The sequence below is a fragment of the Ceratosolen solmsi genome, unplaced genomic scaffold, assembly GCF_000503995.2.
Source record: "Ceratosolen solmsi marchali unplaced genomic scaffold, CerSol_1.0 scaffold10, whole genome shotgun sequence".
Classification (NCBI taxonomy): Eukaryota; Metazoa; Arthropoda; class Insecta; order Hymenoptera; family Agaonidae; genus Ceratosolen; species Ceratosolen solmsi.
In genome coordinates, this window is record NW_011948412.1 from 13333847 (window position 1) to 13359404 (window position 25558).

Genomic DNA, 25558 nt, shown 5'->3' on the forward strand with positions numbered 1-25558 from the left:
AAAATGTCAAAGAATTGGTTATGAATTGATGTTATGAAGTGGAATGAATCGATATAGAACATTATAAAGCATTTATTTTTTATAAAAATGTAATAGAAAATACTCTGTCATCCACATTCCCTCCTCTGATACAAAAAATAAATAATACGAAAGACGAAATAAGTGTCATTTCCATACGTTTCGATAATATATGCATCGTTTACGAGATTTTTAGAACCGAACGTACGACGATACTTGGACTGATTACAGCTACGAAACCAGAGCCCAATAATAGGAGAGAGAGAGAGAGAGAGAGAGAGAGAGAGAGAGAGAGAGCAAAGAGAAGAGAACTTGCGAGTCGACGCCGACGATGGAACATTTACGTCAGTCAACGTCCTGCACTTGGCAACGTAACGTGATTTAGGGATTTTTTTCCGCATTGCTCTTTTCTATAAATGAGTCCCTTGAACCAGATTCTCCTCATCTTATTCGAGGAATAATCTTTTTTCCCCGCTCGTGTGCTTCACGATGAATAAGGTAATACAAAATATGTACATGTATTTTCTCGACTTCGGTTCAGTCACTTCAGCATTTCGCTGTGTCGAATGAGTTTCCTTCATTTAATAATGTTTTATTTATTCCCAGTGGAATATGTCCTGGTTTATCAAGGCGATACCGAAGCGTCGCTTATATGAAAGTGAATTTATTACGAATATTATCATTTCACACTTGCTAAATATAATTAAATGTTATAATATAGTTAAAGCACGATCGTGACAATGGGAAACAAATATTTTTTCGTTATTATTCCAATTGATATGAATGGATATTTTCAATTGACAAGATATTTTTAAGACTCGATGTATTGCAATAATTATTCTAAGAGTAATTATAATTAAGAATTAATAATTATTATAAGATAATTCCTTTTATTCACTACATATATTTAGAACAAATACAAAGTAAATGTCAGCCTGTACTTGAATTTTAAAAAACAAAATGAAAGAAAAACAAACGAAAGAAACGAAAAGGACGATGAAACGAGCCGTTAATTGCGAAAAAAATTTACTTTACACTTATATATAAACTTGATGTACCTTATGAAATATACAATTAATGGCTCATCCATTGACACGTCATTCAAAAATGAATCTTTTTCCTTCGAGGGTTCGATTACATTCCTTGCCATTCTCATAGAACGTAAAAGCAAAAAAATCCAAGATTCAATTATATGAAAATTATAACGTGCGCCAGAGCTCGTGGTGACGTATTGAGTTTACGTCCGTTTAAGAAATGCGACATACGTATCGGCTGGAATTTCTCCACTAGGGTGAACACATATGCGTCGCCAATGTCTCTGTGTTCGTAGAGTAAATCGACGGACGACCGCGCCGCTGTCGATGGATAAACGTAAAGGCCGTGCGAGGACACGAAAGACGAACATGGAGATGTATGCTACTCTACTGTATATTCATAGAACCAACGACAAGGACGAGTAGTCAATGCATGATGGACAAGTGTCAATACATGATCGATACCAGATTGAATTCTATTGTTTAAATAAGTTTGCTAGCTTATTTTATCGTGCCTTGCGGGATTACTACGATTTTCCCAAATAATTCATATCAATCGAAGCTTTAAGATTATTCGCAATGATTTACACGATGAAGCATCATTATTATATAAATATTCTCCTTTCTTTCTTTGTCGTTTTTTAATATATAATATTTTATATTTACATTGAGAAAATGTAGTGAAATTTTTAATAATGTTTGGAACTCTTATTAGATACCCGATTAGATACCCGGAAAAAAAAGAAGAAGAAATAATAATTCTAAATGGACTAAGAAAATCCCGATGGAATGTAATTTTAATCGGATATTTGAATTATTAAGTTATTTAATTCAATCGAGTGTGATATGTTAATAAACAAAAAATTTCATCGCGTATGAGAATGTACTTCGATCTACCGCCTAAATACTCTTAAGCTCTTTAATGTGGGCCACTTTATATTATGTTGTTCATTTAAATCACAATAATGTTTATGACATTACTTTAAATGACATTAAATAAAATATTATTCGCAAAGAAAATATCTTGGGAAGGAGAGACTTCGAGAATTACTGAAAGCGGGAAATAAGAAGAGCCATATTTTTTATGCTTCGGCTACTGTACTAAATAGAAGAACGCAAGATAAAAAAGACAAAAACAGAAAGATTTATTTCAAAAGAAAAGAGGCCGGGTATGCATACATGCTACTTGAGATGTCGAAAATAAATGATACGGCAATTTTTTTCAGACTTTTCTTAACATCCTCCAAAAACAACCGCGATAAATTAAAAACAAAAAAAAAACACACACACACACACACACACACACACACACACAAGCAAACAAACAAACAAACGTGCCCGTAAACACAAATCCTTAATTCGATACCTTTAAGCTTACCATATAGATAATATAGAAAGTAAATTTCATGAAAATTAAAGCTCATTCGTTTTCAGTAAGAATCTTACGACAGATACGTTTTACAATATTTAGAAAAATATAAATTTTGTTTTATTACATATATATATATATATATATATATATATATATATATATTCAAAATTCAAATTTTATTTTCAAAGCTGAAAGAAATTTAAATAAAAAAAAAATAATATTTTACTTTTTCACATGCAAATATATGAATATAAAATCTTTCTACCAAAATTATTTCAAAACGTATTAGAAAAATTATAAACTAAGACAATAATATCACCACCATAAGTATTAAAATATCGTTGGCTTTAACTTAGAGATGATCGTTACTTGATTAGTTTATTTTAGATGCTTTTAGTTGGGTGGGCTATAAAGTAATCTAAAATGTAACTTAATATAATCAAATGGTAAATAGTGATGAAAGACGAAAACGTGATAAGTCACAATTAATGTCAAAATTGTACAGTTTAAAATGTAAATTTATTTAAAATCTTTCTCTCTTTATCTGTCTGACATTATTAATATTTCATTACTTTATAAAGCACTTAAGAGTGTAAATAATAACTTTAAAACTAGTTTAAAATGATATTAAAAATCAAAATAAAAGATCAATATAATCTTGTAATATTGTACAAGTTGTATAACATCATTGTTGATGTAGAAATAAATTGTAAGAAAAAGAAAAAGAAAAAAAAATAGGAATTTGATTGCTCAAAAAAGATGGCTTATGAAATATTGGAGGGGGGGGGGAGGAAGAAGAAATGAAGTGAAGCAAATTATTCCAGAAATAGAAGGTAAATATAAAAAGTATCTTGTCATGTGAGATTGCCTTAGTACATAAAATGAAAATTTTATATATAAAGAAGCTGTTGGCAATATTTTATGACTTTGTACATATGGAATTTACACAATTAAACATATCACTTGGTCTATGCATAATGAAGCTAATTTATAATTGTTTATAAAATCAAGTTTTTATCAATTTTTCACATAATAATGCAATAGTGCATAAAATTAATATACATACTTTACTACTTTTAATATTAAAGTTATATATATTATTTCCCACTGTTAATACCTAGAATCTAAATAATTGTAGCATAATCTAGAAATAAGATAATGACAAAATCTTATCATACTAATGAAGTTTAAATTAATGTAGGATTACATACTTATTGATAATTATTGGAGAATGTAATTGATACAATTTTCTCTTGCATTAAATATAAATCTTTTGATAAATTATTAGAGGCATGTTTTAATCGTTGAAGATATAAAATCAAAAAAAAAAATCGCATACTTGAAAAGTGTTCATTTACGTTTAATTAGTTGTATAACTTGATATCTAATTATCATTAAAAACTAATTATGTCTTTTTAGTAATATATTTATATTTAATCTTATACTGATCTATTTAATTATATAATAATTTCATACTTACTCCTACATTTCATTCATACTGTATTTCTATGAAATATTATTTTAACCGTTATTTCTTATTGTATTATAAAAATTTTATTTCGTTAACATCATCGACCAAATATAACATATACTTTTCACGCTTTTACCATTCATTCACATTCACTCTTAATGCATTGTAATTTTCTTCAATAATTAACGAATTAAAGTTCAAGCTCGAATGTATCGATGACAAATTACGTAATAATTCTTTAATTTGCTTAAAACTTTTATTAAATGATGAAAGGTGACAAAAAATGTTTTAATTCAAGTCGACTAATTTCTAGTCGAAAATTGTTAGTTAAAATCGATCAAACCGATAATTTCTTCGTAAGCAGAAACTTTAAGTATAATGATTAAGTATAATGATTAAAATAATTTGAAAAAAGTACTTGCTAGAATTTTATTTTTTACTGATTTTATATAAAAGTGAAAATTAATAATAATATAACGTATGTATTTATAAAAATCTGAATATTTATGTTAAATAGCTTAAGGTACTTCATAAATGACGTTTCAACATACAAACAAAGTATTATTTAAGCGTTTACAGAAATCACAATTCGCATTTCGAATTGATTTCAGTAATCTTTGAACATTTTTATACATTTTTATATATTAATTGCCTATGTGCGCGTATGTCATGTCGTTATACCATTTATGTACGTAAGTGCATGTATTATATAGGTTTATATATTATATATATAATACACGCATGCATATATGCATGTGTATTTATTTTCTTTCTATATCTCGTGTTCTTTATTACAAATAGCATCACTATATATAAATTCCTAAACAGTTTCAAAATATTCTATACCGAATGGAAAGTATTATAAAAAATAAGTACTTTAATTAAACATGTGATTAAGAAATTTATGCTCGTATATCCCGGAATTTCAAATATAATTTATTAATTTTCTTTAAAAAAAGAAAGGAAAATTTCTTTCTAAACAATTTAATATTAATTATTGCATATTCATCTTTTCAAAATTGCAGATGAACCTGATATAAAAAATGAATAACCTCCACTGTTAGTTATTATCTATCCAATTGTTTATATGAATATAATATTCTTCAATGTTAATATATATATATATATAGATTTGAAAATATTATTTTAAAGCACTTATTTAAAGCGGTATTATTTTAAGCAGTTTTTTTATAAGTCATAATTAAGTTTATATTTAAATTTGGAATTTAATGTAAAACAACCTGTGTACAGATGTATATATATATATATATATATATATATATATATATATATCCATAGTAGTCAATTTTAAATATTAGTAAAAAGCTCTAGAAATATTTTTGTCAATGAAGTATTAATTGTTAATTATGCAAGCAATGTTCTCTCAAATAATTGCTTATCTAATAAGTATGCAATATTAGTAATAATATTAAATTTGACAAGTTTTCACAATATTTCCAGGAGAATTAGTAAATTTGTAACAATGAAAGGAAATTTCTTATTTAATTAAAATCTGAGAACCACCATAACACAATGTTACTGCAATTTTCTATATCGCGTAGTAACGTTAATAAAAGTTTAACATCTCAAAATTCAAACATGAATAATAATAATAATAATAATAATAGGATAGATATTAGAAAAATTAAAATAAATTCTTGTGCCAGTGGTCTTGATATCAGAATAATGTTTCTAAAGTATAATTAAAATTTGGACTTTATAAATATGAAATGTTTCCTTACTAAGATAATAATGAGCAAAAATCTGGAAAAATCCTTTGTTACACACGGACGAATTATCCCTTGGAATTGATGAATAATTCGCAATTATCTTTCTGTAATTGCCATTGGAATAATAAGTTAAAATAATACGATCGAATCAGAATTTGAAATCGTCTCCGCAATTATTAACGACGATGTGCGCTCAGGATGACGTAAACTTTTTAATCAATTATTGCGTTAGAGATTCTATCGCCCGTTTTATTTGCTGGATTAGCCTTCACTCAGTGTCGTTTTTTTGTTTTGTTTTTTTTTGTTTTTTTTTTGTTTTGAAAACTGAAAATTTATTACGAGAATTACACACTTTCGGAATGTGAGTTTGTTTAAGTATGTAGTTAGTGACCTTCAAGTGAATAAAAATGTGTGTAGATTAAAAAGAAATAAAATAAAAATAATGACTACGTGTAAATGGATAAACGTATTTTCAATAGAGGAAAAAATATATTAATCTTTACGAATCTGAAATCATTACAATAGGTTGTTTAATAATTACTTTTACTTAAGTATTATACACACGCAGACAGACGCGCGCACACGTGTGAAATAAAGAAAATAGAGAATATTAATGATCTTTAATTAAAGGAGAGTAAGGGCATTATATTATTACTCTCCATGTAATCAAAATATAATAATGGAAAGTAAACTAATACTCCGATTATATATAGAAATTGAAAATAAAATGCTATTATTCTTTTATATAAAAGAATTAAATCACATTCATTTATACATTTAGTCAATCATACCTTTTAGTAATTATATTATAGTACATCCGGCTAATATTCAATAAGCTTTACGAAAAAATTAATTTTATATGTCATACATCTTTCAATGATATAGCCAATTCAAGCAATACATCATGCTAATAAATTTGATAAAAAATATTATAACTATAGTTAGTTCTTTATATACGTAATAATAAATCCTTAAATTTACTTTTAAAAAGAATTCGTTTATAAATTGTCAAAATAGATAAAATATTTAATTTCATAAGTTAACATGCGAAAATATTTTGTAAGTATTTATAGAAATAGAAAATCAATTCTAATGGCACTGATATTAATTTACAATGTCACTGAATGTTTTACGCGGCGTAAAATCGAAGTAAAAACAATATTGTACTTTCTTATAAATCTTACGAATTATGAAACTACAATTATCAATATATATTACGAGACTTCCTATAACTGTAAAACGTAGCATAGTCTTTTGTCACGTGACTGTTTCTCCAACATCGATAGCTCGTCACGTACTAATCTTTGCCATCGCTCACTAAAGCTCCAGAGTCCGTCTTATTCGATTAGTATTGTCAAAGCGTAGAAAGTCCATAAAGACGAGTAAATAAAACAACATAAGGAAGAGGAATTGAGTAGACCGCATCTTGCGTCACGATCCTCTGATAAAAGGGCCCCTCATTAGTCCCTTTCCCTTGTCCCCTTGTGCTAATACATACACTCGGTTGTTTCATCGTACCTCGTAAGACGCGCACGTGGGTTATTGGAGACAGCGGAATAATCGACGCACACGCGCGCACGAGTCCGAAAAGAGCGTCCCGATGCTCATCTTTCACGGCACGCAGACTTTGTCGCTATGGCGACACACGCCCTGTTACAACCTGCGAGTCCGCGACCTTGACTGGACCAGCCTCATTTGTAGGGGTTTTAGAGAGAGAGAGAGAGAGAGAGAGAGAGAGAGAGAGAGAGAGAGAGACGGATATCAGGTTTCGAGTGCGAACGAGGATTTTTTACTTCACGACCGTCCTTGGTTGGCGAGGGGTCGCTTTATCACAGCCAGAGCATTAATTGGTCGCTTGTTATCCGTATGAGAAGGACGATTTGTCGTAAGCCACAGTGGTACTTAGTTGGTAGGATGTCGTGAACTTTTACGCGCTTCTTTCGAAAGTTGTTAAAGGGGAAGGGATATTTATGGCCGTCAGAAATGAATAATACATGTACGATTTCTTTATGGAATAGAAGAGATGTTGGTGGTTGTCGGTAGTAGAGAAGCATCGTCAACAAAGAAAGTAAAATGAAAAAGCAAGCATAAGTCATTGGTGAAAAAAGAAAGCCATGGATTTTTAATTTTCACATTAACAATTTTCAATGCCATCTAAGAAACTTCTAACATTATTATTGCATTAATGCAACCTTGGCACCTAAAAGTTACATTAATAATAAAAAGCGGCATTTGTAGTATCGAAGGCTGCATGTTATAGAGAGGAAATGGGTTTAAAATGTGAAGAAGTTCGAAGTAAGGATTGTGTGATATCGGAAAAAAGAAAAAAAATGGAAAGAAGAAAAAGGAAAAAATGGAGAAAAAAAAAATAAAATTGAAATAAGATAATTTGTTGGCTCCAATCGAATAGTGTCTTTACTTTTTTATATTTTCATTAAATAAAGTGCTACTTTATAATTTATAACGGTGAGCTCAAGAAGGGAGGCATAATTTAATTTAGCAGACATAATCGGGAGATAAACCAGACCACGAAATTTCATCGGAGTAGCCGGTTATATCTAATAGAACCATCATCGAGTGATAAGTCAGCGCGATTGAGAATATTCTTTAGCTAATTAACGAGGCTATATGTGTGAAAACTTCACAGACGAGGCACTCGAATAGAAAATGTAGAAAAAGAGGCGAAAAGCAGGTGAAATAAAAATAAGAAATAAATGTTGTATTTCGTCAAGTGACACGCCCCTGTGGATACTAATACTCTATTCCCATTGGCAGTATGCGGGTGTTTGTGTCTGTATTATGCGTGGGCGTGTGCGTGGGTGCGTTCGGGCGTGGATATGCACCGGTGTGTATATATACGACATGAAATTTTTTTTTAAGCCAAATCCCAGGTGCAATTAAGGACAAGCCAATCACGGTGAATGTCTTTTGTATACCGATGCACTCCCAAAGAGGAGCAAAGAGAGAGAGAGAGAGAGAAATGAAATAGGGTTAAAGAGCGCGAGTAACAGAGATAGAGATAGAGAGAGGGGAGAGAGAGAGAGAGAGAGAGAGAGAGAGAGAGAGAGAAACAGTATGAGAGGAAGGATAGCAAGCTCGTTAGTATGCTTGGGCACATGCATATATTAAGTCATTTACCTCTACTTTTATACATTTTTTCTTTTGCGCTTTTCCTCAGCGACAGCTTGCTCAATATCCATACATGTGCGCATAAGCGAATGGATAAGCAAAGAATCACGAATTAGACGAAAATATATTTCACGGGCCTATTAAATTTATCGTAATATAGGATTCTACCTATTAGCTACAATAGATAAATTATTATTAAAATATTTGTGATTTTTAATTATTTATTATAATAGCTATGATTCTTATATTTGTTGGATTTAATTAAATGTGATGTAATATACTGTTAAAGATATAAATTATTATTATAAATGTGGGTTGAAATATGTTTTTGTAACGTAAATTAAGATATCGAACGATTCAAAGAGATAATTTAATTGTGCAAATTCAAGCAAATGTCATATTACGTTAAGTAAAATTTGTTCCGCTTATGAGTAATTAACAGATACGTAAAATCTGACGGGAATTCTTAAGTAAATTCTACTTGATTTTTTACAAACATCTCATCTAATTTTCTATTAGCTTTCTCAAAAAATTATCTCCGACAGAAAATATACTAATTTCACATTGTTACGGACGAAGAAGCATTAGAATGCATTGATAAGAAATGTAGTATCGAAAAGCTATTTTTCATAATTTACTAATTATTACGATAATAACACCTTAAATTCGTGTTGATGTAAGGTTATATTTATCTTATCCAATTATTCTTATCGGTTAAGTTTATTATCAGTCATTTCACGTTTCTACAACTTATAATTGCCGACATCTTCGGGTGAAGTAAAATTGTAGTATCAAATATTGCAAAAATATAGATTTTAATATACTGAATTTAATTTCATTAATTTTTATTAAAAAAAAAAAAAAAAAAACAACAACAACAACAACAACAACAACAACAAATGAATATAATAATTTTATGTTTTGAATATTTCATAAATAAAAAAAAAAAGAAATATAATAAATATTATTTTGAAATTATAATTTTATTATGTATATATTAAATATAATATTATATATAATATATAATATTATATTATATTATATTATATGTAATCTAATATAATATAATATAATATAATAATATTAAATATAATAATACAACAATAATATTATGAAATGTTAGCGAATGAAGAAATATTCTTTGACAAGATAATTTTTATAAAGTGTATAATTTTATTACAAATTTATAAATATATAGATTTCAAGATCTAATATGTAGATTTTTATGTCAAAATCTGTCTTTAATATGACTTGAATAAATAATAATGTATTATTATTTATTATTTATTCATAGTTTAGTTAAGTGTATCAATGAACTTTATGAAGGAAGAAGTATCATTGATACATCATAAAATACTTGCATCCGAAGTCTTGAATTTGAATATAAAAACCATTCGTCAACTTCATTATTAATATCATAGTAGAGAATTGATTATTAACATAACGAAATGAAGATCACGCTTTTTATATATAAATATTTCGAAAAAAATTCATTCAGAATAAAAATGTTTTTATTTTTTTCTTATTTCAGTCATAATTTCAATGTTTACTTCATAAAATATATCGATAAAAATTAAATCAAAGTATAACACACATATAAATTTATCATAATCCAATTTAATAAATGAATCAAAAGTCAATGTTATAAACTCAAGTATTTAATAATATTTCCCCATTCTGCAATTGAATTCTATTGATAATGTTAAGACATATTAATCATTTATATAACTCGCAGTTCCATCGTTATTAAACATTAATTCATAAAATGACAAATCTTAATAGTCAATATTTTATAAAAGCTTAATGTCAAATGATGTTGGCAGCATAATAATTACGTCAAACATATTAACAGAACAATATTAAATATTTGTTGCTATTTCCAAATTACAAAATATTTTGAATAGGATAAGGGTAAATTAGGGTATTATTTGGAAAGCATAAATAGTATAAATTCTAGGTATGCGAATCGTATTTTATTAATTCTATGCTTTTCGTTAAGTATAAGTAAATTCATAAGAACTTTTCATATTATATTAGCATCATTTTAAATAATTTTATGAGACAGGTTGAAAATATTTTTGAAAGTCCTAGTAATCTGATGTTTATGTCCACGTTATTGCGCGATTTTATCATCAATATGTCGATTAAAAAAACATCAATTAATATACTTTAAAGGCATCCAGCGAAAATTAAATTTGATAAGACTTCAATTTACTTGCCTTAATACTGCTGGTGAACAGTAGAAATTCAATTAAAATGTACTTTACCAAGAATGTGCATATTTCTTATTAGATTCTCCATCCTCGACATATCCTTCGATTTTTTTTATCTTTGAAAAAGTTAATTATCAACACACGCGAGAAATGAAAGCCATTACGGGCATTGACGGTGTCGTGACAAACAAAAGTATATAATATCGGCAAACAGAAGCATCGTATTACCAGCTTCGATTAATAAAAAAAAGAGAGACGACTTTCAGAATATTATAAAAGAAAAAGCGCGCTAACAACGGCAAAAGACAATTCGAAAAAGGAAAAGGCCAGTAAAAGAGTCAACTACCTGTTGGAATGTACCTTGCGTGTATACACATATTTCCTTGTTTTTCTTTTGTTTTTTGCAGAAATTAGAAAGAGCCGCGACATTGGAGAAAAATGTTAAAAATAAATAAATAAATTACACTTTTTAGGCTTAAATAAATGGGAGTTAGGACGAACGATCCAAGAAACAAGAAGTAAAATAAAATGAAAAACTGATCACGCACAAGTTCGCAAGAAAGGCTCTTTTGCTTTTTTATTCTTCAAATTATTACGAATATTGCTTTAAGTGGATAATATTTGTGCATTTAAATACTATTATAAGCGTAAAAGAGATTTAATTTTGAAAATAAATATCATTCTTGTAGTCGTAGCGTATGCACATTATGCGAAAGAAAGAATATTCATTATTTGCATATCTTTACATCTCGCTGTTACATTTAATTTTTGTATTATGATTATAATTAAATTTATTCATTGCGGCTTGAATTTACTTAATTTTAATAATAAAATGTTCAGAGCATTTTTTTTTTTTTTTTTTTTTTTTTTTTTTTTTTTTTTTTTTTTTTTTTTTTTTTTTTACGTAAAAACTATTAAAAGAAATGACTGGGGCATTTTCAAGAAAACTCCTACTTTTTATTTTAATGTATTGCTTTTAATTAATATTATATTAAACTAATACTCATGATCGAGCTGTTTTAATTAACTTGAAAACGCAATTAGCGATTTTAATAATGAAAATGTCTGTAAAAAAATCATATAATACAATTATAAACATATACTTTGCTATATTTTATGAAATAATATTTATTAAAATTTCCATTGCTATAATATTTTTTCATCATCGACTACTACATTTTAATATAACTTTTCAAAAATTTGCAATATCATTTGTAATAATAATATGCTTTATACGATGCTGATTTATTATAAACAGACGTTTAATGAAATGATTAAAGTCAGATCTTAGCCGTTCATTTCAAAACTCTGGTAATTTACGTTTCATCTAGCAATTCCGACGATACTTGCCCAATTCATAAAATATTTTTGCAAATATAAAAGGTAACTTTGAAGCCACGAGTGCAAGATTAATTAGACGACTTAGCAATCTCCAATCGCGATGTAGTTTACGCACGTAATGTAATGTATCGAAAGCTATTATTATACGTGAACAAGTAAAAGCGAATAAATTTTTACCAAATTTTTGTACATATATGCAGTATCGCGCGATTAAATCATTGATTAACGGATCCACTCGATCATCATATTTAAATTTTGTATTGTATTGATAAATATAATTATATATAAAATATAATTAAATAGTAATAATAATTTCAATTCGCGAATTATTATTAAATATTCTCTCCTATAACTTTAAAATGTTATTATAGTATTTTTATTTCATTAATTTTCTCGTTTTTAATCATTCTTATGTAATAACATATAAAGCAAATCAATCTTATGATTGCGATAAATAATGTAAATAATAATAATGAAAATATTATATGTCATTTAAGTGTTTCACTTTATGATTATTCGTTTGTTAATTACACTAGCGAGTAAAGTATTATTTATTTGCTTCTGTATATTAATGGACACTCGACAGTTATTATTATTAAAGTGTGTGAGAAAAATTTTGTTTGATAGAAAAGTATTACGTAGTTTAGCATAAAAAAGAAAATAATCAAATTTTTTTTTTGTAGTAATATATTACCGATGATGAACATAATTCAGCTATTTAAGAATATGAGAAATTTTAAATGTTAAAACTTTGAGATTAAAAAATGTAAACAATGCCTATAATGGCATGTTATATCCATAAATTTGTAAATAACAAGTGAAGTGATATAACATTACTTATCTACACTAAGAAATAAGGAATTATTTAAATAATTTTGTTATCCAAATACATTTAATAATTCTAATGAGTGTAAGATATGTTGAATTTATTATAGATTTATAAACAAATTAATAAATATTGTATACTTTTGCTAAAAAATTCTCCCAGATAATCATAGTCCTCGTTAACTCGGTACTCTGATCATGTAATAATATTATTTCGATGCAATGATAATTTTCACGATTAACTGTAATGCATTATTAATTTAAATATTGAACTGACTATTAACCGCTAAAGATTACAATTCAATTAATCATCCATATTAAGTCTAATCCACCCTAGAATCTTTAAAAGAATCAAATTTACAAATTGTATTGCCAATGTTAATTTATAGCTATATTTGTGTGTGTGTGTCAATGTTAATATTAAGCAAGCCTATCTCCTTAATGAATAGAAAACTTAATATCTTATGCCTGAAACTCGTTTAAAGCTCTTTAGTCTTCTCAATCATGTCTTTTGGACTCGATTCAAAAAAACAATCTCTAGAAAACTTGAACCCTACTGTACTCAAAATATGTTACGGACTTGAAATCTGATCAGACCATCTGATTGCCCGTTCCAAAACATTCTACAAAATGCATTCCTCCATCGTAACTTAAGCATCTTCAGTAAAATGGGACGCCCGCATATAAATAATACGTGGGTTAGATTGAAATTTGAATTTTTGAATTTTTCAGAAAATTTTTATGCTGATGGCAGAAAACGTCTGCTCGATTAACCAAAAATAATCTATAGAATCATTGGAGCTCATCATTATAACAACGGCCTTAAACATTCTTTTCAAGCTCATATCTTTTCATAAATCCCAACCTGATAAAGTCATAAGAAGGGAGGACTGCAACGATTTCTTTACGAAACTTCAAACTCATTCGGCCGCCTATTTTCCGAATCTCGTCAAAGCGCTACGCACATTACCACACACGCCAACGCAATTCTGTACACATCGATGAGGCGATTGTTAATTGATGTGCAGAAACGAGGCACTAAGCGAATTTATCGGTTTTATGGTGTCATCTCAACTGAATGGAATATCTTATGAGTCTGGCCAATGGCCAACAGTCGTTTAGAATCTGTAGTGGACACCTCGACACCGCGGATGGAAAATTCAGTTGAGCAGTCGCGATATGACCCCAATTTGTCGGCGACGTGACAAGTTTTATCAATTAATGAACAGGGAAGTCAAAGTTCTCCAATGCGATTCTTATGAACTTTACCCAATTATTAGCTTCCTTCGTTCGATCCTCTTTAATTTTCCCTCCTATATTCATCGCGAAATTAGCATTTAGGTTCGTATAGATCGTTGCACGGATTTGTAAATCAACTGTTATTAAAAATTTTCAATCAAATGATATTTCATTGCGTTAAAATCGGAAATTTTCATTGATTACAGTGACTTCTTTAATGCACTAGTTTTTAAAAATTGTAAAACGACATTAATTGAGGTCAAAAAGTCAAATCAAATTCGGACTTTTTATTTATTCTTAAATAAATAATTTTTGTCCTTTTATACTTGGAATATTAACGTTGAAAGAAAATGTGGAGGTGTTTAAAAAATTTTTAATATAATTCTAATGTAATTAGCTTCAGAAAAAGTTAAAAGAAAATTACACTAGTTACCAACACTTAACATTTGAAATGTAAAATTTCATAAAATGAGTTGTTTTAGTATTTTTCATTATCAAAAACTACTAACCTCCGACTAATATTCTAGTACTTCATATTATCTCGCGTGTAAAACTAATTTATGGAAAGCTTTTTATATATATATTTTTTTTTTTAACAACCAAAGAAAATATAAATTTCATTGATATTTGCCTAAAACAATCGAACGTTATTATTATTAAGCATTATTTAGAAAATATATAAGATAAAAAATTCTTATTTATTCTATAATTCGTACAATGTATGTATTTTTTTATTCTATCAAATTTGAAGGAAACGAAGCGTACATACATTCCCTACTTTCAGAAAACTGAACAGGAAAAGTTTTAGTTTTTTATATGTATTATAAAGTTATGTTATTCTTTAAATAATAAATATGAATTTTAATATTATTATGAATATATTAAACGGAAAACCAGCCAAGCTACATGTTGGCAGATTTTTAATCAAACAATTTAGAAGAAAAATTTATAAGTTTCACAGTCTATCGAATTTCATAGAATTCTAACAATTTGAAAATAATAGTTAAGAAATAATTAAATAAAAACAATAAATAAAACCCCTTTAAGGAAATTGAAATATATCCTTCTTAAAATATTATATTGAAGAAAGTATAAACACTATTATACAATAGAAGATGTAAAAAATATAATTTAATATTAAATCGGGAAAAGAAAATTTTTGAACATTTTTAATTTCAACTTGCAATACATTAAATTTCGCTTATTTTGTGTAAAAAAAAAAAATTCCAAAAAAAAATTATGCTTTGCCGAGCTTTTGCTTGTTTTTTCTTTTTTTTATCGCTTTTTAATAAGAATTCGTGAAGTACTTTAAGCCAAAGTTTGAAAATGCTCAATAGCACAAATTTATTTTACACTTTCACGAATTCCAAACTAAATCTACTTTTCAAACTGCAATGCTAGCAAACTGAAAATGTCAGGGCGACTTTGAAAATGTTCTAATAAAGTCATTTTACTCACCGGATTCGTTACCGACGTAAATATAAAAAATGTCGCATTTGTTTTTTCGCCTAACCTCCCTCAACATTATGATAATTCTTGCTGTTGTTAATCGTCAGACTTTTGTTGTTGATGTTGTTTTTTTTTCGGTCGAGTGGCGAAATTGTGGCCGCACGAACTCATTGACATGTAACGGACACGAGTCTCGCCTATAACGTGTAAAATCATAAACCATGGATAGGATAATTCCATCGGAGTCAGTCGAAACAACCATAGATTGAAAGTACTTTAGAAAAAGATAAGAAAATATTTTCTCTTGATGGATGGAAATGATAAATATATTGATGTTACATTTTACTTATGGAACTCTAGGACTTAGCTAATGGCGTTTATAAAGGCCGTTAAACTATTTAAAGTATATCATACTAAAACCACTTGGAATGTATCATAGTTAGTCATTTTCTAGTAATTGACAAAAGATCAAAGGGGCAATTTAATTAGCCGAGAGTTTATTACGGCTCGTTCATAATTTATTAAAATTATCTCAGAGTTAAATAATATATATTCTTACAACTTGAAAATTTAAAGCACGGCTTTTTAAGTTCTATTTCCAGATTTTACTTTTGTATTATTAACCATTAAAGCTTTTACTCTACATGACATTTTATCATAAAAGCATTTTCAAAATTTTATTTCCTTATTCTAATTTTTTATCACTAGGAGAAAGATTATTATTACTTTTGAAATATTTTTCATATATTACATTTGTCTGTATTATATTTTGAATTTTTATTTAAAATTTGCATAATTTTTTACGCCATATCGCGCTTCTAAATAATAAAATTTATAGCCATCTGGTTTATACACGTGTAATATACGGTTATATTACATACGCTGATAGTAGTATTGACATTAAAACTTTTGAAAATGTAACTCCAAACTTTTCACGTGATAAATATACTTTTTCAGAATTCACACACAACACGCGCGCGCGCACACACACGTATATTTATATATATATATATATATATATATATATATATATATATATATATATATATATATATATATATATATATATATATATATATATATATATATATATATATGTGTGTGTGTGTGTGTGTGTGTGTGTGCGTGTGTGTGTGTGTGTGTGTTGTGTTCGTGCATGTGTGTGTGTTTATATGCACGCGCGCGCGCGTGTGTGTATGAATGTGTGTGTAAAGAGGACTTTACTTTTTACGTGTACTGAAAATATACTTTTATCAATTTCAATGATTTTTTGCAACAGTAAAGACGTATAATTTACGATTTTGCCTTTCGTAAAGCACTTTCATTCAATCTTGAGAAAAAAAAAAAAAAAAAAAAAAAAAAAAATCTTCAAGACGGGCGGGCGCGCGTTATAGGCTAAAAACCCAAAGATCGCGCCGAAGCAAATAAGAGATAAAATATATAAAAGTCGTAAAAACACGCTTTAAATCATCCTCGAAATCAGAAACGCGTATGCGCTTCGCTTTGTTCTCTATTAAAGTTTGAGAACATAAAGAGAAGGAGGAAAAAATAATAAAAATTGGGTCAGAGGAGCGGAAAAAGAAAGGAGTAAATACGATATGCACGTATTTTTGGAGCTTTAATTTAACTTATGAGTGCAAAATTCGCTCCCCCTTTTCTTTTTTCTTTATCATTTTGCGAGACAGTCAATGCAAGTGAGCGTGAAAAAATTACATGCTGTTTGATTACAGATACACGAAGAAAACAACGTACTTCTCTATATCTATTTGCCTTCTTAAAATGAGGATACTTGAAGAAGTGTTTCCGAGGACGGTATTTCACAAAGCTTATTTAATATCAAAATAAAAAGCTTTTGATTTATAAGAAACATTTTTTATGTATTTCGGTGATGTACAGTGCTCTTAGCATAAGGTGTAATTTGAATAAATAATAAAATGATATTCCCCGTGCAGCGAAAAAGTTGACGAATTTTGAAAGAAAATACACGGTTTCTCATTTGTATGTATATTGTAGATAAATATTCATCATCAAGATAAATTGAATAGAACGTGATTAAAAGTAAAATAACCTAAGAAATAAGGTAAAATTATGTAGACAATACATCATGCATGGAGCAACACATAAATAATTTATAAGCTACGAATATACTTTTGAAAATGTCAAAAATTTTAAATACCACATCTCGTGAACACACATTTACTAATTCTATCATCAATTTCTCACAACATCATCTTATAAAGCTTAATAAAAATTATAATATTCAAAATATTTTTAACATTCGTTGTATTGTTGTTAAAATGAAATTGAAATTCATACATTTACATTCATTCGCTATTCTCAACAAATTTTAAAAATTTCTGCATAATAGTATTTATGACAAAGTGTACTTTTTAATTCCAATGATATTCTACATAAGTCAATTTAAGAAAGTCTTTATTATAATTCTCACAAAATGTCTTTTTATAATAGGTATACGTATTATATTTAATATGAAATAAAAGATATTTTGTCTAAAATTTAAGTCACCGTTATCATTTCAATCGGTATTATTTAACATAAAAATATAATAATTACATTTTCAAATGAGTTCGACACATCAGTGTTTGAGTTTTCAATGAATTTTTCAGCATCAACTTGAGCCTTTGGCACTACCCTCATATAATTTAGACGGGTATACTACACACATTCGACCGATAACCCGAGTCGAAAGATTCGCTGTACCTCGTAGCGGAAGTGGGCTAGTCAAATAGAAATTTTTCATCCCCCTGCCCCCTCCCGCAGCCGTTCGGAACAACTGCCGACGTGTATTTTCTCGATTGACTCGGGATTAGAGAATTTATGTACGCCAAATGTGTGACAGTTTCGTGTATAAAGTACACAGGATGCAGATTTAGTGAGATGTGAAAGATCAAATGATGGATTGGGAAAGACAGGTTGACACCATCTGAAATATAATGCCCAAGAATCATCGCATGCGAGCATATGCGCGATGTTTATCCCGAAGCCGTTGACGAAACTCAACCCCAAGCGGCATTAATCAGCCTAAATTATGATAGAGGCGGCGCTAAGTTTTAACAAGAAGCGAATAAGAGTCGTGAATAATCCAAAAATTTATCTCCATCCAATTTTTCACGATAAATTAAAAATACAACTTAATTAATCGAATTTCTATCAAAAACATTATGTATCTTACGGTGTCTGTCATAGTACTCTCCGTATTCCATTTGATTACCAAGAAATTAGCACATTATGAAGAAATTTTCGCTACTGGGCCATTTTGAAGCTCCTATAATTCTTCGTTTATTCCGTTTGTTTGTACAAAAAAAACAAAAAAAAAAAAAACAAAACAAAACAAACAAACAAACAAACAAACAAACAAACAAAATAAAAACAAAAAAATTTAATCAAGTACAACTTAAGTGAAATTCTGCATTTTAGTTTTTCAGTAATTACGAAAAATTTATATTCGTGAATTTTTAATTGTGAAAAGCTATTGAGGTAAGAGAACCATTATTAAATGGAATCTCAACCCTGAACTCTAATTATTACTCGTGTAAATTTAATTGTAAATTAAAAATTGTAAATTTATGTAACAATTATATAGAAATATAAAACTACCACTTACTTATGGTGAATATAATTATATTCACCATACTAAATTCATGATAAATTAAAAAAAAATTTTTTTAATTTTCCATTCACAATAATTTAATATATAATTAATCGTATGTGCATATCATATTATAATGTACACATTCAGTGAGTTTTCAAAGTAATAGCTTCGATAATTATAGAAAAAATGTTTAAAAAAAAAAACTTTCACTTAAGCATTGTTTGATTATTTAAGCACAATTACAATTGTTTTACAGTTTATTTAATATGACTGTAATTCTAAAATTATATACAAACAATATTTCAGAATCTAAATTATCCAGTTAAATCGAAGCTTAAACAATTTGCATAACTTTAAAGTCTCTCTAAAATGTCAACGATCGAGGTAAAGAATACCTGAAAAGCGAATGAAAAATTGTTATTGAATTTTTTTCAGCAGCTGAAACGAGAATCGTGTGATTCGGAGGAAACTTTATTACTTAATCGGATTATATTTTTGTTACCAAATGAGCATCTGTTACTAGATACCCGTCACGTTACGTTGAAAGGTCAACTGTGCGCAGGTATATATATATATATATATATATATATATATATATAAATATATGCATATGTATTTTGTAAACAAACTTCCAGTATACTCTTGACTCGTTCGCCGTATCATTTATATATGACAAACACATGCATACACAAACATATAGGTATACCTATCCGATGACGTTCTGAAATGTAATCGTTAAATCTGTCAATTATTAAATGTGCGATACTATTACGCAACTTATTATCAACCGACATATATTAGTAATGAATAAGTGGCTAACTTACTAATGAGGTACTTCAAGACATTTCACCGCTATATTAAGAATATTAGCTAAATTTTCAGAGAAAAAATACTAAGCACTTTTTGCTGAATTATTTTCGTAAACATTAGTTTCAAATCAATGGAAAAGTAACAAGTTTTTCCTATTACTGTCGACAAAGATAAAAATCCGGGTTTGCACTAAAAAATTGAAATATTAAGAGAATATACGTAACGTAAATGGCGATTTTGAACTGTCATTACGGTAGCATTTTTATTAAATCCTTAGCTAAGATAATCTAAATACAATTAACATTGATAAGCCCGATAAGAAGATAAGCTAATTAAATACAGTAACATAATTATCTTATTGACGATCTTATTGAACGTTATTTATTATTATAAATAATACATGTAAACTACCATCATTCTCGTATCAAAGAACATGCATAATATTCAAATACAAACGATTCTTACTATAAAATGTTTTTATTATAAAGGGGATTAATTATTGCATGAAAGTTAACTTATCTGCTTCTCGAAACATATTAATTATTTATATTCGTTAATTTTTTCTTTGTTCTTTTTTTTAATCGATTTATGATCAAGATCTATTTTTTAAAATAGACTAATCTTTGATGTGACATAATTTAATCCTATAATAGGGAAGTGTGAATTTATGCTTGCATGAAACAACAAATTTTAAATGCTGAACGATATGCTTCCGAAAATAAATATATATTAAAATTAGCATACTTTGGTCCTATAGTGTATGAATAGTAGTGCATTAATCAATCATAAGAAAAATTTAATTAGGAAAAATAACCACATTTACATAGTAGTATTTTAAACTATTTATTAAAGCCACAAAGATGAAAAACAATAATATATTTCATTTACCTTATCTACAATTTTAGGCAGTTACAATATGAAACTAAAATATCGAAATTTAAGAATTATTTTTCCCTTTATTATTTTAAGAAAGTTAATATAGCACTGCAATTATTATGTTATAAAATTATCAAAAACTGCTTTTAACGTATATTAAATAATATTAATAACTTACAAAATACAAAACATTTACAATTAAAAAAAAAAACAATAGGACTGCTCACTTGTACATTCATGTTCAAAGTGCTGACAATAATGAATTAGCCGGTATAAGCAAATCGCTCAGTCTCACATGATATTTGAAAATATTTGCATAAAATAAATAAGAATTTTCTAACATTAAATAAAATGTATATAACATTCGTAGAGCGCAATTATTTCCAATTAGTTGAAAAAATTTTTATAACAACATATTTTCAACAAATACTTGAAAGATTTTAAATAATTTCCATATTCTCCATAAATAACTAATATAATATAAAATACAATATATACCCGTAATATTTAATACAAAAAAAAAATAAAAATACAAATAATATGACTCATGAAAGAAAATATAAGTTACTCAAAACTACAATGTACTATTTAACGCTATAAAGTATATATAATATCCATAATAATAATAATAATTATATATATATATATATATATATATATATATATATATATATATATATAAAATTTAATTAATATTTATATCTGTTGAATAGCAAAGGAAAAGAAAAGTTTGTAAATACAATTAACTTCCAAAAGCCTTTGTACTTTAATAATTAGCAAATTTAATAATTATCATTATTCTTTATGTTTAATTGTTTTAAATAATATTAATATAAATATCCTTAATTTATAATATATTCTGTAGTGTATTTAAAAGAATATTTTAATTGATGTAATGTAATATTACCGATATAGTTTTCGTAATTAAAGTGCAATGACAAAAAAATGTGCTAAACCAGAAAAGTTAGAAAAGCTAAACAGCAAAATCACTTTATCGACTTTGTCTCCGATAATTTCAACTATTTACAAAACTATAAAAAATAACTACTCAATCTGACTTTTTAAAATCTCAATATTTATATTTTTAGCTAAAACAATATTTATTATTAACTGTTTTGATTAAATTGTAATAAGCTTGCGGTTAATAGAATTTTAATGTCAGTATAAAAATAATATAATATTATAAATAGTATAATATATAATATACTAAATAATTAATTTCTTAGTTACCCAATATACTTAGAGGAGAGTAACGAGAAGAAATTTTAATAAAAACATCTGGCTTAATGAAAAACTAAAGCTATTAAATACACTTAAATTATCGTAAATTTTTATTCTGTCATCGCTTATCGAATTTGATGACAATAACAGAGTTAAAGGCACACACTTAAAAAGCGAATAATAGTTAAATTAGTATTTTCAATAATGTAATATATAACAATAAATTTTATTGATAAATAATATTATGAAAGAACATCACGTTATCCAACGTATAAAAAAAATGTATAAATGGTTTCATTAATTATCATTATTTCATTAAATTCGTTATATATAATAATTATTATATACTTTTACACATTAATAAAAAAAGATAAAAAAATATCATTTAATTATTTATCAATTATAACATTGATTAGTAAATTGCAAGTTCGATCTACTATTTTCTACAGTAAAAATTATTCTTTTAATGCATATTTCTTTTAAATTTCAATATTTTTCTAATTTTTACATCTGTATGATGTTTAAAAAAATTAACGATTAAAAATTTATTATTCAGTATTAGATTTTATGGTCCATATAATTTTATGCAGATCAATATTTCAAAGACTTTATATCAGTAATAATTAAATTAAATTCGCAATAATAAAGATAAAAAAATGTTGTGCTTTTATGCGCTACATTGCTAAAAAAAAAAAAGAAGTAACTATCTTTGTGTCTATAGAAATCTTGTCAAACTTTCACATTGACAAAAAAAGCTCTTATTTCTATTAATATACATTATTTTATAATTCTCTACTTTATATTAAAGATACGTAATATGCATTTAAATAGTCATAGAAATTATTCAAATACGAAAAAGGGCATTAAATTTGTATCTTAACAAACTCTATAACCAATCAATATTATTCCTATAATTAATAACATAATATTTATTATACGTAGATCTATACATTTATTGGTAATTATCGACAACCTGATATTAATTCGCATAAATAATCAAATTTTTCATATAACTTGCAATTTTCTGCATCAAATTTAAAGCAAACTATATTAGTCAAGCGTATTTTAAGAATCAATAACTACATTTGTTCATATTATACAAACAATGACGATAAATATATAATTATAACGGAATAAAAGTTTTTATAACTTTATCATACCAAGTCGCCAAACTCGAGTATAAACGTAAAAATAACATAATTATGCGATCGAAAAAGTGAAGAAAAAAATCGAAACTTTGTTTCACCCGCTTCGTTTTTACAGTTCATCGAAATGTAATAAAAATTTTATAGAATGATTTTCACATACGACACATACATTACTTTATATTTAGTAAATCTACGCGAAAAAATGATGCATTTTTTGAAAATTCAAATCACTTAATTTGCACAAATGTAGATGCCTAATTTAAATAACTGACTCGGTATTAATAGTTAAATTGGCTATTGGATGCTAAAAATTAATTATATTGAATAACAAATTTGAAAATATTTTTAACAAATTCAAAATTAATCGTAGTCTATCATTATTATTTTGTTCCTTTTGTTGTTTTTTTTTTCCCCTCTTGTTTCCACAGTTATCTTTAACATCTCGAATAGTATATTTAGTTAAAATCGTTAAAAGCCAGTCTAACTAAATAATCGATGTTTAATTTTATTATTTAAATATTTAAATTAATATACTGTTTTCAATGAAAATGACACGCCAAATAAGACATTATAACAAATTGCACAAATAACTTTGTAATTTAAATTTTATATGTTTACAGTAAAATCATTTGCGTTACTTGATGTTATCAATATTGGGTAGGAATTCGTACGAGTTCTTGCGAACAGATATTATATCTTACATATTTATCCTATTATTGCTTTAAATTTCCTACATAATGCGATTCCTCAATAACGAAGGATTAAAATTTTTAACATATAAAACATTTTGAAGGATCGAGAAAAATAAGGCACGCGAGTAGTCAACATTTTTACACAATCTCGCAATAACCATAATACTATTCATTAATTGAAATGTAAGACAATAGTGACACCAAATTTATCGTCCTAATTACTAACTAATTAACATCTCCCTTTCTCCAATCTCTATTACGCGGGTGAAGATGAAGCAATGCATAATTAGCTAAGCACGCGTACCGTTTCCCCGCATAACGTGCAAAATAGCAAGCGGATAAGGAGCGCGACATCGCGGACTATTCGCCTCGCGTACAACCAAATTCGCATGTAAACAAAACGTACCGCATATCCGGCCACGGTAATACCAATACCAAACATCGATTCTAAAGCCTCGAAAAACAAAAGCAACAATAAACCGACACTCCCTCGGCTCCTTTCTTTCACCATCTCTCTCACCATTCTTCCGACATTCTCCCGCGTCCTTCGTTACCGCTGCGGTGTACAAGCGCCTTCTCCTCCCTGCTGAGGACCTCTCTTTTAAATTCCTTCCTTCCTCCACCTCCTCCTCCTCCTCCTCCTCCTCCTCCTCTTCCTCCTCTTCCTCCTCCGCCTCTTCCACCACCTCCTCCTCCTTATCCCGTACTTTCTCCCTTATACTTATCGTCTCGGAGGGCGAAAGACGCGTCGCGTGTACGTCAATCCCTCTGCGCGCCCGAACAGAGAGAACACGCACAGCTAATAGTGTGCGCACACGCGTGAGGCGTGAGACCGACTAACTACTGTCGCCGCCAACAACGACGTCGCCGTCGGGTGGAGAGAGAAAAAGCGAGAGAATGCAAGAGGAGAGGGTGGAATGAAGGGAGATGAAATAGAGGTACCTGCGCCGGCGCGCGATCCCAGCTTGTGCGGGAGCTGAGCGCGAATCTTGCGATAGAAAAGCGAGATACCTAGTACAGCATCACTTTCTTTTTCTCTCTAACGTCACTCTATCACTCGCTCTCTCTCTCTCTCTCTCTCTCTCTCTCTCACCCCCCTCCTCGTCTCAAACTCTCTATTAATCCCAGCCTCTCAATTCATCCTCTTGATTTAAAACACGTGTCTTTGATTCACGGTATATCAGTATCACATTTTACTTTTGTAATTCGTTTATACGACAATTATAAATGTAGAGGCCCTCGATGCATTCCGTATGAATTATTTTATCAATAGTTGGTAAGAAAGAAAACTAACGTACAGAGGAATTATGGGATGATTATTTGAAAATAATAACATTGCTTTTACGATTATCATAATTTAATTTATGGCAATGCTTA

General features: G+C 28.0%; 1 protein-coding gene across 1 annotated transcript in view; it reads right to left on the bottom strand.

The window, feature by feature from the left end:
- Dgk (diacyl glycerol kinase 1) overlaps positions 1-24768 on the bottom strand; it is a 172031-nt gene extending 147263 nt beyond the window's left edge. The window contains exon 1 of the mRNA XM_011496871.1: positions 24702-24768. The gene's annotated coding sequence lies outside the window, so the exon portion shown is untranslated. The remainder of the gene's footprint in view (positions 1-24701) is intronic.
- Positions 24769-25558: the final 790 nt, after the last annotated feature.